General features: G+C 41.5%; 1 protein-coding gene across 11 annotated transcripts in view; it reads right to left on the bottom strand.

Annotated features, from left to right (window-relative positions):
* The window catches only part of JADE1 (jade family PHD finger 1), a 153,893-nt gene that overhangs the window by 87,940 nt on the left and 53,443 nt on the right, over positions 1-12,510 (bottom strand). Inside the window, exon 1 of one of the 11 annotated variants that reach the window (XM_083457225.1) lies at positions 11,322-11,589. The exons of 9 other annotated variants lie outside the window; for them this stretch is intronic. The gene's annotated coding sequence lies outside the window, so the exon portion shown is untranslated. Of the gene's footprint in view, positions 1-11,321; positions 11,590-12,510 lie in introns of those variants that run through there. One more of the 11 variants, XM_083457237.1, reaches the window with a different exon arrangement.

Below are 12,510 nucleotides of genomic sequence, written 5' to 3'. Positions count from 1 at the left end.
AAAACCAGCTATCATCCAGTAATTGTATAATACAGTAGTGCATTTTATTTGCATTCCAGGTCTGTGGGGCAATTCAGATGCACAATGATTTATAGTGCAATTTTGCATGTTTTTCCAATGCTATTTTATCATTACTGGATCTTCAGCAATTACTTTATTATATGAAATGTGTCCTTACAGTTATTTAGTCAAGGTCTATGTCCTAATAAGGGACGCGAGTGGCGCTGTGGGTTAAACCACAGAGCCTAGGACTTGCCAATCAGAAGGTTGGTGGTTTGAATCCCTGCAACGGGGTGAGCTCCCATTGCTCGGTCCCTGCTCCTGCCAACCTAGCAGTTCAAAAGCCCCCCAAAAAGTGCAAGTAGATAAATAGGTGTGCTCTGGCGGGAAGGTAAACGGCGTTTCCGTGCGCTGCTCTGGTTCACCAGAAGCAGCTTAGTCATGCTGGCCGCATGACCCGGAAGCTGTACGCCGGCTCCCTTGGCCAATAAAGCCAGATGAGCGCCGCAACCCCAGAATCGGCCACGAATGGACCTAATGGTCAGGGGTCCCTTTAGGACCTATGTCCTAATATTCCGTTTATGGAAGTGATTAAATATACACTCAACATTGAAGATAGCTGTATAACATGATAATGGCTGCTGTATCTTTATGAGACACTTGCAAAATAGTTTTCTTTTGTTTTTTAAGAAGAAATCAGTTTACCCCCTTCTAATATTGCCTGAGATACTTTTTGAAGAAAATTGATTTACATAATGTTACAGTTAAGAGAAACTGAGATTTTCCACACCTGGGAATCATCTTTATTACGACAAGCCTAAATGTTTCAAAGTCATGTGCACACTTTTGAGTTCTTCAGAACTCTCTGAATGAAACGGTATGCAAATAGGGGGGGAAGAAGGAGGGGAAATAAATAAAGTGTTTTTAAAAAATAAAATACTCTTGTTTTTCCAAGAAGATGACAACCAACCTGGATGTATTTTTTAAAAGATTAGACAGATTTATGGGGATAAGGCTATCAGAGGCTACTAGCTATGATGTTCTGTTATACCTCACTATGCCTATGCATATCAACTGTTGGAAATCACAAGTGGGTATTATTTTTATTTATTAAATTTCTATACTGCCATCCACCCAAAGATCACAGGGCAGTTTACAATATAAAAACAAAAATAAGATAGTGACAAACAAACAAAATACTCTCCTCCACACACACACACACACGGTAGAGTGCTGTTGCACTCAAGTCTTGCTTACAGGATTTCTATAGACATCTTATTAGCCACTGCAACAGGATGCTGAACTAAATGTTAGCTTGACCCATCTGGGCTCTTCTTATTTTCTGTTCATTCTAAGACTAATTCATCAGGTAAAAAAAAAATATCTTATCACTATATCAGCACACTGGGACAAACTTCACCTGATGGAAGTTTGATTTTCTCAAGCTGCCATTAAAGGAATAGGAAACCTGCTAGAAAACAAGGACACTACAAAAGCCATCGGAATCTGGAATCAAATTTATCTTGCCTTCAAGGGGCATGAGAAAGCTTAGGGGAGCCTCTCCTTTTTTGCATCCAAAGAATATTCCAGTATTTGTCTTCTCTGTTTAGATGGTTAAAATGCTAATTCCCAGCTGCCGGCAGTGTGAAGATCTGTCCAAACAAAACACTCCAGGTGATGCAAGTCTAAAGTTTTCACACCAAGCACTGTTCTTTATCCAGGGAAGAAGGAGCCGCCTGCAACCAGAGTGACATTGACAAACTTCAGAGTACACAAAAGGGCTCCTTTGCAAGCAACGCCAAGCAATTTCAGAAGGAAAGCCAACAGTCTGAACCAGCAGCTCTCTGCTTCGCCCTGTTTTTCGTACATTCTGTCTGGGGGGGGGGGGGTAACCCTTCTGGATAACAACACAGCCACAGTAATCCTGTCATTAGCAGCCACAGAACTGTCACATCAGTAACTCTCAAGTGGGTGTCAGCTACAGCCCTTTACTTCAGCTGCTTGCTTCATTGGGGAGAGTTTTCTTTGACTGCCAGCAAAGGGACCATGTACATTTGTCTGTCATTAATACATACAAGCTCTCCAGAGCACACATAAACAAAACAGTCATGTACACTTTGCTAAATGGGCTGCATTTCTATTTTCTATTTTCTATTTCTTTTTGTAGCCAGCCCAAACGAAGCCTACGTGAAAAGCCCTGCATACAAAGCAGTGTGGGATAACTTGCTTGTAATCTGTCATGTACGATAGAGCAATTGCCACTCACTTCACTTACCCTATTCCAACACTGGGAAATAGATTATTTTTAGACATGCTTTGTACACAACCTAGCATTCAAACTGGGGACAACCTACACCCCAGTCTCCTGTGGATTATGATGAACATTTTTGAATATAATGGGGAAAGTCCTTCCTTCTTACTATATCATATTTTGTGTCAATATTAGTGCAAAACAAGCAGAACTTGACTGTTCAGCATCACCAAGTGCTTTTTTATTCTCCACTGCAAAAACATTTTCAGTTGTGACACTTTTTTGATCGCTAGAAAGGATAAAAATGATCCACTGTGAGGTCTCTCACACACCTTGCACTGAGTTTTCTTTTTTATCAGTCATTGTTTCTCCGTGACAGTAGGATGTGTCCCATATCACATTATTTCCCCATTTCCCCATGAAAATTCTCACTGGAACAAAAAAAACTATGTAAGTGTACATATGCAATATTATAACTGAAATCTGAAAAATAAATGATTGTTTATCTGACAGGAAACAGGATAAATGACAACTCTAGATGAAAGAATTTATAAATATAATGTCTTAAGAAACAGAAGAGCAAGCCAAATGATTTATATTACATATGTCCCCATGAAGCAGAGATTTTGAAAGCATCCAAAGTCAACTTCTGCAAACAAAACATAAGCCTCTTAATGGGTTTATTCTACAGAAAATGTTGTTTTCTTCACTGGAATGCTGAGTGACATCTATAGCAATCCCATTTTCTCATCAACCCTGCTTGGCTTCTGCAGTTTCTTTTTATAATAATAATAATAATATTTTTTTATTTATACCCCGCCCTCCCCAGCCAAGGCCGGGCTCAGAGAGGCTTACAAGCAATAATAAAAACAAGATGAATGATTACAACTTAAAAACAAAAATAAAATACAACATTAAAATATTAAAATGTAGCCTCATCGCAGCAGGAGAAGGAAAAGAAAAAAGAAAGAAAGAGAGGGAGGGAGGGAGGGAATCAAATTGGCTCCAAGCCAAAGGCCAGGCGGAACAACTCTGTCTTACAGGCCCTGCGAAAAGAAATCAGATCCTGCAGGGCCCTGGTCTCGTGAGGCAGAGCGTTCCACCAGGCCGGAGCCAGAGTTGAAAATGCCCTGGCTCTGGTTGAAGCCAATCTAACTTCCTTAGGGCCTGGGACCACTAGGGTGTTGTTATTTATGGACCTTGAGGCTCTCCGTGGGGCATACCAGGAGAGGCGGTCCTGTAGGTACGAGGGTCCTAGGCCGTGAAGGGACTTAAAGGTCAAAAGCAGCACCTTAAATCTGACTCTGTACTCCACCGGGAGCCAGTGCAGCTTGAAAAACACTGGGTGAATATGCTCCCATGACAGAGACCCCGTGAGGAGCCTCGCTGCAGCATTCTGTACCCGCTGGAGTTTCTGGGACAGCTTCAAGGGCAGCCCCACGTAGAGCGAATTATAGTAGTCAAGCCTGGAGATGACCGTCACATCGATCACTGTGGCCAGGGTGGGGCGGGAAAGGTAAGGGACCAACTGCTTGATGCGGTGAAGGTGGAAAAATGTCGCCTTGGCTGTTGCTGTAACTTGCGCCTCCATGGAAAGGGAGGCGTCAAGGATTACACCCAAACTCTGAGCTACGTTTTGAAACGTTTAGGCTGCAATCAGGCACACCTCAAGGCTGCTTAAATGCCATCAGCTTCAATAGGATTTAGGAAGGTTGTATACCAGATTTGCAATGCTAAAAGAACTGAAACCTAATCCTCACATTTGCACACACACTAGTGGTCCCAAGCCTCTCTGTCCAAAGCGATTGCCCACATCATCTGAGAAGACAACCTCAAAATGTCAGTAGTAAAAACACAAAGTCCATATGTACATCTGTACACACCCTTGCACACACCAAAATAGACTATAGGATATTGCAGCCAACTGGGGTTTTTAACAGACCTACAACCAAGGGACTGTCTCCAGCTCTATAAGAGAATCTTTTGCGCATGCCCTATTTTAACCCAAGCAGGGCTGAGGAGATGGCCTGTTGCTCCAGCTGTCAGTTGGTAAAAGCCGGTGCCCTTTTACATTGTGCAGAATTTTAAGCAGCAGTCATCCTTGGAATCAGATGCAGGGAAAAGGCTACATCAGGTGGTTCCTGGGGCAACTCTCCCATGAGAGCCTCTGGAAAGGCTTTCTGCAGACATGGTTCCTACCCTAGTCTTCCCCATTATCCAGGTCATCAGAGTCCAAAACCAGGTACATGGCATTTTTCAACAGCAGCCATATACCTATGGAGGCAATCCTGTGATCTTATCATTGGTGTATGGCAAATAGTACTTGTTGTAGAGTTTGTATTTGACCTAAAGGCTTATTTACACACTAGAGGAGGGCCACTTTTGACAAGCTTGAAAAATAAAATAAAGTCACAAAACCCCAATTTCTATACATCTGTTGTGACTTCTTTCTTTAAGGCTATTTCCCTCCACCATCTTAAATAAAATCTGTTGAACCTGCAATAGAGGCTGCAAAGGTTTGTGTTGTGGTGGGACAACAACTTCTATCTACACAAACAAGTGATTTCAAGTTGTTGCAGGGTCACTCACAGGTCACTTGTGTTTGCATATAACTCTTGCACGTTACTCACTCCTGTATAGCAAAACTAAAAACCCACTATGGTTTACGTGATTTGTTATTCCCAGATGACAGAGAGGTGATCCTGCCATGGACAATTGACTGTCTTCACCTTCTGATTCACACTATAAAAATGTAAAGAAATCAGAGGCTGAAATTAGTCAATTTGTTGATTCCCAGGATAATCACTGGGCAACAATTTTTTTACTTTTTGAATGTTGTCTAGATTTCTACAATTGATTTAGGGTATTTTTGCACTGCTGAATCAGGAAATGGCATCCGTTTCTCTCCATCAGGTCAGGTATTTGTGCTATGTTGATTTGGAAAAAAATCAGATCTTGTGACAAAATCGATTACATTTTTGTGGCATTATCAGCTGATTTTTGTCAACACATATCATCCTAAATATGTTTTTAAGAGAAAAAAATGTTTTTCCAACAACGTATATTGATTACCTGATAGAAACATTGATTACTGTAAACTGAATGGTGGGCATTGATAAAGGTAAGTACACGTAAATTGCATGTTGCTTCACCATTTTTCAGACTTCAGGGCTTGAACTTCCATTTCTTGGAACTCCTGGAATGCTCAGCGGCAGGGAGGTCTCTCTTCAGAGTCCAACAGTAGTCAGCCATCATGACTGCGTCCCAGCGACCCTGATACCTGGTCTCCATCTCTTTCATGTCCTGATGGAATCTCTCCCCCTGCTCGTCACTCATTGAACCCAGGTTCTTAGGAAACCGGTCCATATGTGAAAATAGGTAGTGCATCTTGACGCTCATGTTGCAGCCCAGGTTTCTGAAAGTACCAGCATGTTGTTGACAAGTTCTGCGTACTTTCTGGCCTTATTGTTGCCAAGAAAGTTCTTCACTACCAGAACAAATGCCTTCCACGCTTCCAGTTCCACTTCGTTCATTGAGTTTCCGAACTCTGCATCTCTGATGAGCTGACGGATCTGAGGACCGTCAAAGATGCCAGCTTTCAACTTCTCCATGGTCAATCCTGGAAAAGCCTGGCACAAGTAAGTGAAGCAGTCACCATCCTTGTCCAGAGCCTTGGTGAACTGCTTGATTAAGCCGAGCTTGATGTGCAGCGGTAGGAAGAGCATTCTGTCTCTGTCCACCAAAGGCTCATTGATGACGTTCCTTTCTCTGCAAGGCACCAATTCCTCCCGCACAGGCCAGTCCTTCTTCGTGTAATGCTGAGCACGGTCCCTACTATCCCACATGCACAGAAAACATGGGTACTTGGTGAAGCCAGACTGTTGTCCCAACAAAAAGTTCACCATCTTCAGGTGAACACAAATAAACCACTTATGCTGATCATAACCAATTTTCTCCAGCACATACTTCACCGCTTCATAGTTCTCCTTCAGTGTACTCGAGTGAGCCAGGGGTATAGAGGCAAACTGGTTGCCGTTGTGTAGCAAAACACATTTCAGTGATCGCTTGCTGCTGTCAATGAACAGTCTCCAATCTTTGGGCTTGTACTGTGGCACTCCAAGCTTGAGCAGAAGCTGCTCAATATCTGCACAGTACACCAAGTCCTTCTCTTCCGAGAAAAAACGGAGGTACTCTTGATGCCTGTTGCAGAAGAAGCTGATGTGAGCACTGTCAGAGAGGAGGTTTTTTCCCTTCAATCTGGATGCCAAGAGTTCAGCAGAGTCCTTTGACAAGCTGAGGTCGCGACCTAGATCATTCAACTCCTTTTGGGAAAATGGATATGGAGCATCATCTTCAAGAACCACTTCTTCTTCTTCATGTCCTCCAACACTGGAGGCATCTTCGTCACTAATGTCAGGAAGTTCTCTGAAGATAGGCACTGGAATTTCATCACAATGAGCTACAGGACAACGTGCTGATTGAAGATCAGGATACTTGAGGCTGTTCCAGTTCTTTCTGTTGATCCCAGTCACATCAACAGCGCAGAAGTAGCAGTCAGTGACATGGTTTGTCGGCTCCCTCCAAACCATGGGAATTCCAAACAAAAATAGGTACAAATTAGTCATACGTTGGCGCATGCACGGGTGGAGTTTCCTATACATTTGGTTGGGCGGCTGCCCCATTAACTTAGTTTTGATCCCCCAACTTTATGCTTTGCCGCACCAATTTATGGAAATTTCGAGGTTTTATAACTTCAAACTGATCCCTTTTCAACATAATCATCCAGAACAATTGGACCTGAATACTTCTTGTCATTAAAATAATCATTTCCAATCAAAACAATTATTCGACATGGCATTTTACCCCCACCAACTTCTTCTAAAATGCTCCACACAAGCGTACATGTGAACAAAAACGTAAAAAAACGACATGTGGCCATAGCTCAAAAACTAGACCTGATTGAGCAAAACCAATGTGATTTTTGGATTCAGCGCATCAGATTCATCCTAAATCAACTGAAAAAACGCAGACAACAAATTTGTTGTTGACCATTGATTATAATCAATGGTGTAAACAGAACATTTCTAAAATCATATATCTTACTCATTAATAAATACCATTTTTAATGTAGGGATGTGTAGAACCCAATGCTCTCTTGTTAGTTTTCTTAGAGCAAGTTCACTTTTTAATTGTATGGTAAGAGCCACAAATTCCTACTAGGCCCTTAAATTGTACTACTACTTTGTTCAGATGTTTGTTCTGTAATTGCAAGAAACCAGGAGCAAGGGAGATTTGAGCACATGAAATATACAGTGGTACCTTGGGTTACAGAAGCTTCAGGTTACAGACGCTTCAGGTTACAGACTCCGCTAACCCGGAAATAGTACCTCTACCTTAAGAACTTTGCTTCAGGATGAGAACAGAAATCGTGCGGCAGCAGCGCAGCGGCAGTGGGAGGCCCCATTAGCTAAAGTGGTACCCCAGGTTAAGACCAGTTTCAGGTTAAGAACTGACCTCCAGAACGAATTAAGTTCTTAACCCGAGGTACCACTGTAATAATTAAGAATAAACAAGCCAAATAGACATGACAGATAAAGCATTTGCACATATAAATGCCCCATGTGTGCTATACCATATAAAACACACATACAACGAAAGTCAGCCCATTCACATGTAGGAGTTCGCAGGGAAGCAGACCACATTCCTTGGATACTCAATCATCAGCTTGCTAACTGGGCAGCAACTCTTCATCCAGGCTTTTAGCGGAGGCTGAGACACTGTGCCAACTGTCACCTGCCACATATCTAGATTTTTTGTAACCTTAGCGGATGTTTTATACTATGCATTTATTGATGTTATTGTTTATGAATGTATGGTTTTCTGTTCTTTAACCAACCAAGCCTTATGCATACATACACTCGTACTAACACATACACCACAAAGCCAAGTTAAGTATCAGAATAAGTACATATAGAATATATTATCATACAAAATGTTTGTAAATATTTCCTCACAAAAATAGGGCGATAGATTTATTATAAGCTATACGATCTTCAGATGCAGTTGATAGCTTTTCCATCTCTATAGCCTGTTTAACCAACTTGCTGGTTCCAGAGTTTTACTTAAAGGAAGGGCCTTACTAAAGATGATTCATATATTTTTATGTGTAACCTGTCCAGGAATCATTTTGACAAAGGGTGCACCTATCAGTTTATAAGTAAGCAAGCAAGCAAGCACACACAAACCAGCTGTGCATTTTATATGAGATGGAGCAGACATCAGACTCTTAAGCAGGAAAGAGCCTTATTTTTGTCCACCTTAAGAGTTTTGGCTCTATGAACTGCCTTTCTAGAACAGATGATGGTCTAGCCATGCCAGCAAAGTGTCTACCAAAGTGGCCAGGCAGATAACTCTGAATAAAAGTTCCCTAGCAGGACATGGCAGTGAGGGCCACCACCAGTTCTGCATCCATTGCACCTCATAACACTAAGGTTTTTTTTAGCTCTCATGACTAACAGCTGTTGATACTTACTCCTTGCTATTAAAGTAATGTATGAACCAGTCCATAGTTCAACCTGTGAGCAAGGCTTGCCTCTTCTAGGTACTGACTGGATATTTATTATCTTGAAATCAGGCCTTTTATGAGTTGAAACATTCCAGAGCAAAAGTACTGGGCTGTCTTATTCAAAATACTTTTATTGTGTTCTCTCAGTAACAAACTGAGTGTATTCTCTGCGGAATGTAGCCAATAATATGTTGACCCCGTTGAAGTAAATTAGAACTTTGTTATGGCTTCACGAGAGACATGATTTTATCCATTAGTCCAAGTTCATTCTAACCCATTTTCTAAGGAGAGGTGTAGCAGTAGATTATTTATGTTCCTTAGGACAACTGAGAAGGAATTTAGCTGTGGATATGAATCATTTGTGGTCATAAAGAATAGGTAGCTAATAAGAAGAATGTGGTGTAAAGATAAGGAAGCAAATTAGCAATGTAATTAGGAGATAATTAGAAGAGAGCCAGGGTGACCCAATAGATACAGAGCTGGACCTGGATTTAATCTCAGCTCTTCCATGTATTCACTGGATAGCTTTGTGTGTTCATTATCTCACAGTTTCCGCTCCCAATGGGCACAATATCAATATCAGCGACCTAACCACACAGGACTGTGAGTGGAAGCGATAAATAACAATGCCATATTGAGGGTCAAACAAGAGGTGAAGTGTCATGTCATGACCTCAAACAGAAGCATGTGGCTCAGCAAGGCAGTCCAGGGTTGCAGCACATTAGAGAGTTCCAAGCTGGCAGCTTACTCCAACAAAAGCTAGAGGTTGTCTGTGAGTTTATATAACTCTTTAGTCCAAACTACCCCTGTGGCTTCTTAAAGGGACTGGCCTGGAGGCAAACAGTTTGTGCCTCTCATGGCTTCCTGCTCAGCTTTGGGCAGATATGGAGCAGGAGATCCTTGAATGCTCCAAGGAATTGGGCTTGGGGCGGTGATGGCTGTGAAGGCCCTGAGTCAGTAGAAACCATAAAAAGTTAAAAACAGACAACAATTAATCAAAGTCACTCTCAGTAACCAAACGGTGGGGAAATAACTGTTTTCAACTCCCCCCCCCCACCTCATAGCTGTGTCCGTGTGTGTGTGTGATTTGAGGGAGTTGTGGCAGGAAAGGACAGATAAACCCTCTCATTGCACTGCAATTCTGATAACAATCACACACAGATCCCGATGACTGCAATTAATTTAAGAGAAACGAGAGTTATGGTTGCAAGCTACACATTAAACCAGCCTTCCCTCCAGATGTTTCAGACTATGATGCCCATCAGTTTGAGACAGCTTGACCAATTGTCAGGGATGATGAGAGATGTGATCCAAAATGTCTGGAGGCAATGAGCGTAGTTCATGAATAGCTAACCTGTGGCCCTCCATATGTTGGACTTGCAGCTCCATCATCCCTGATCACTGGACACAATGAATGGCTCCAATGGGAATTTGCAGGGAGCTGATCAAAGTAGTAGCTCAACACCCAGATGTTTCTGTAGCTCTAATCACTTTTGCCATGCTCAGGAGGGCACTGTAACAACCACAGCACAAGCACTCTTGGTACCACCACCCTTACATATTTCAGCTTTTTATGATCGGGGTCTAAATATAGTAACCTTTTGCCTATTTTATTAACTGAAAGCTGTGATCCTACTGAGACTGTAATCTGTAAAAAGCCTATTGAAGTTTACTGGTAAGAACATGGCCTGATTTCACACAGGCTCTGTGCAGCAAAGCCTTTTTACGTGAAGCATTAGCTAATATTCAAATATTAATGCACCAAAACAAGGCTTAATTTCTGCCAAAAGCCATAGTGTTGTTTTGCTAATAAGTGAGATATTTCTTGTTTGATTGAAACAGTAGATGGAATGGGTATGCATGGGTATGCATTAGCATATCACCTAACAATTGACATAATGAGCAAAGAAGTATGTTTTCTGTTCTCCTTCCCAGGCTGCAGAGTACTCACTAAAGCAAATATTCAGCTTGAGTTTAATTTCTCTCTGAAGAAAATAAGAGGTTATAAACAATTAGAAAAAAAATAGTGGTAATTACTGGCGTTAATTTAAATACTTTGCTACTAACATTTATTCCTGTGAATGTGCTTCAGATTTACATGATAAGAGGAAAGAAATTACCTTTTTTATTTCTCAGTTCTTTGTTTTTATATATGGATTTGTTTGAGCAATTCACACGGGAGATTAGTCTACTTCAGAGACAAAGGGCCTAATTCTAGACTCCTTTTTCAAGGAGTGTCTTGCCAGAGAGTCACTTTGCCACATAATCCCTCCCAAGAGCTGCATCTTGAAAACTTTCATGCCATATACACCAAGGGTGAGATAGAACTCAGGCTTGCAGGATCTATTTTGATTTTCATTAAAACCCCAAGATTCACCAACCAGATGCAAAAGCTATGCACTTAAAGAATTCTAAGTCCAGAATGTGTGAATGATGCTACCCTATAAAAGTGCCTTTGCAGACACATCCAAATTAGCCAACAGTTCTCATGAGAGCTCTGCTCACCAAAGGCTGATGATCTGCTCCATCACCAATATTCTCCACTGCCATTGGGACATGTTGCCTGCAGCTTGGATCTCCCTTAGAACATCAGGTCTTCTTGTCCTTCCTTTACCTCTTCTCTTCCCAAACTCAGAAGCACCTATACTGAGGCAGCACTGGGAAGATAATCACTGGGAAGATAATCACCTGCTGCAGCTAAACTATCACTACTATAAGTAATAACTACCAACAGCTGCCACGTGGCAAGACATGTTCTGCCACGAATAGCTCAGTCTCTTTTTTCTAATGGTAAAGCTAGGCACAGAAAACTATGTCTTTATCACACTGAAACCCCAGAATTTATTACCATCCAAGTACTACGGCCCATGAAATTGCTTTTCAGGTTACACTCATTATGTTCCATTTTCAATCTGTAACCTCATAGATTTGTGTAAAAGGGAACACAAACTATTTCCCAGGACAATTTAACAGGCAAACTGATCCCTATCAGCACAAAGTGAGATGGTAATGCTTTGATGCCATAACCACGAAAGCAGAACTAACTTTTAGAGTGGATGCTGAGCTATCAAGGGGAGGGTTCATGTTTTCAAGCTGCAGTGACAAGCCAAATTAAGTTGTATTTTAAAATACTCTGGCCTGGCCAGATATCCATTAATTTAAGTAAGGGGTCACACAAATTGAAACTCCCTCGTTCCAGAATGTCACAAGCGGCAGAATACAATGGATGATAGACGGTAATGCTACTGGTAGCACAACAGAGAACTTTTCATTTCACAATACGATGTGGGGCACCCTTTACACCTGATGCTCAGTATAACTGAAAGGGCAGCACAAACCTTATAAATCCTCATCTTCCTTCTCAATGAAGTGCTGTTCTTCCTGTTGCTGATGCTGGCAATGTCACCAGCTAGCATTATTACAGGAAATGTTGTTTGTCATTTTGTGTGTCATTTATTCTGATACACAATGTACAGTTAAAACACAATATGTAGCACATTGCTGCATGGCGCATACAAAGGGACTGATATTCAACCAGTTAAAGAAAAGCTCAGTAGAAATCAGTGTGCAAAACTTCAGTAGCTTCCATTTATTTAAAGCATTAACTTATTGGAATTATACTGGAAAGAGAGCATTGTGCAAATGACAAAACTACTGTCACTAGAAGACACTGCCCAGACCCTTGACAGAATCA

Source organism: Podarcis tiliguerta (assembly GCF_965153285.1).
Source record: "Podarcis tiliguerta genome assembly, chromosome: 9".
Classification (NCBI taxonomy): Eukaryota; Metazoa; Chordata; class Lepidosauria; order Squamata; family Lacertidae; genus Podarcis; species Podarcis tiliguerta.
Note: the sequence above shows the minus strand (reverse complement) of the source record. Positions and strands in the feature narration are given on the sequence as shown.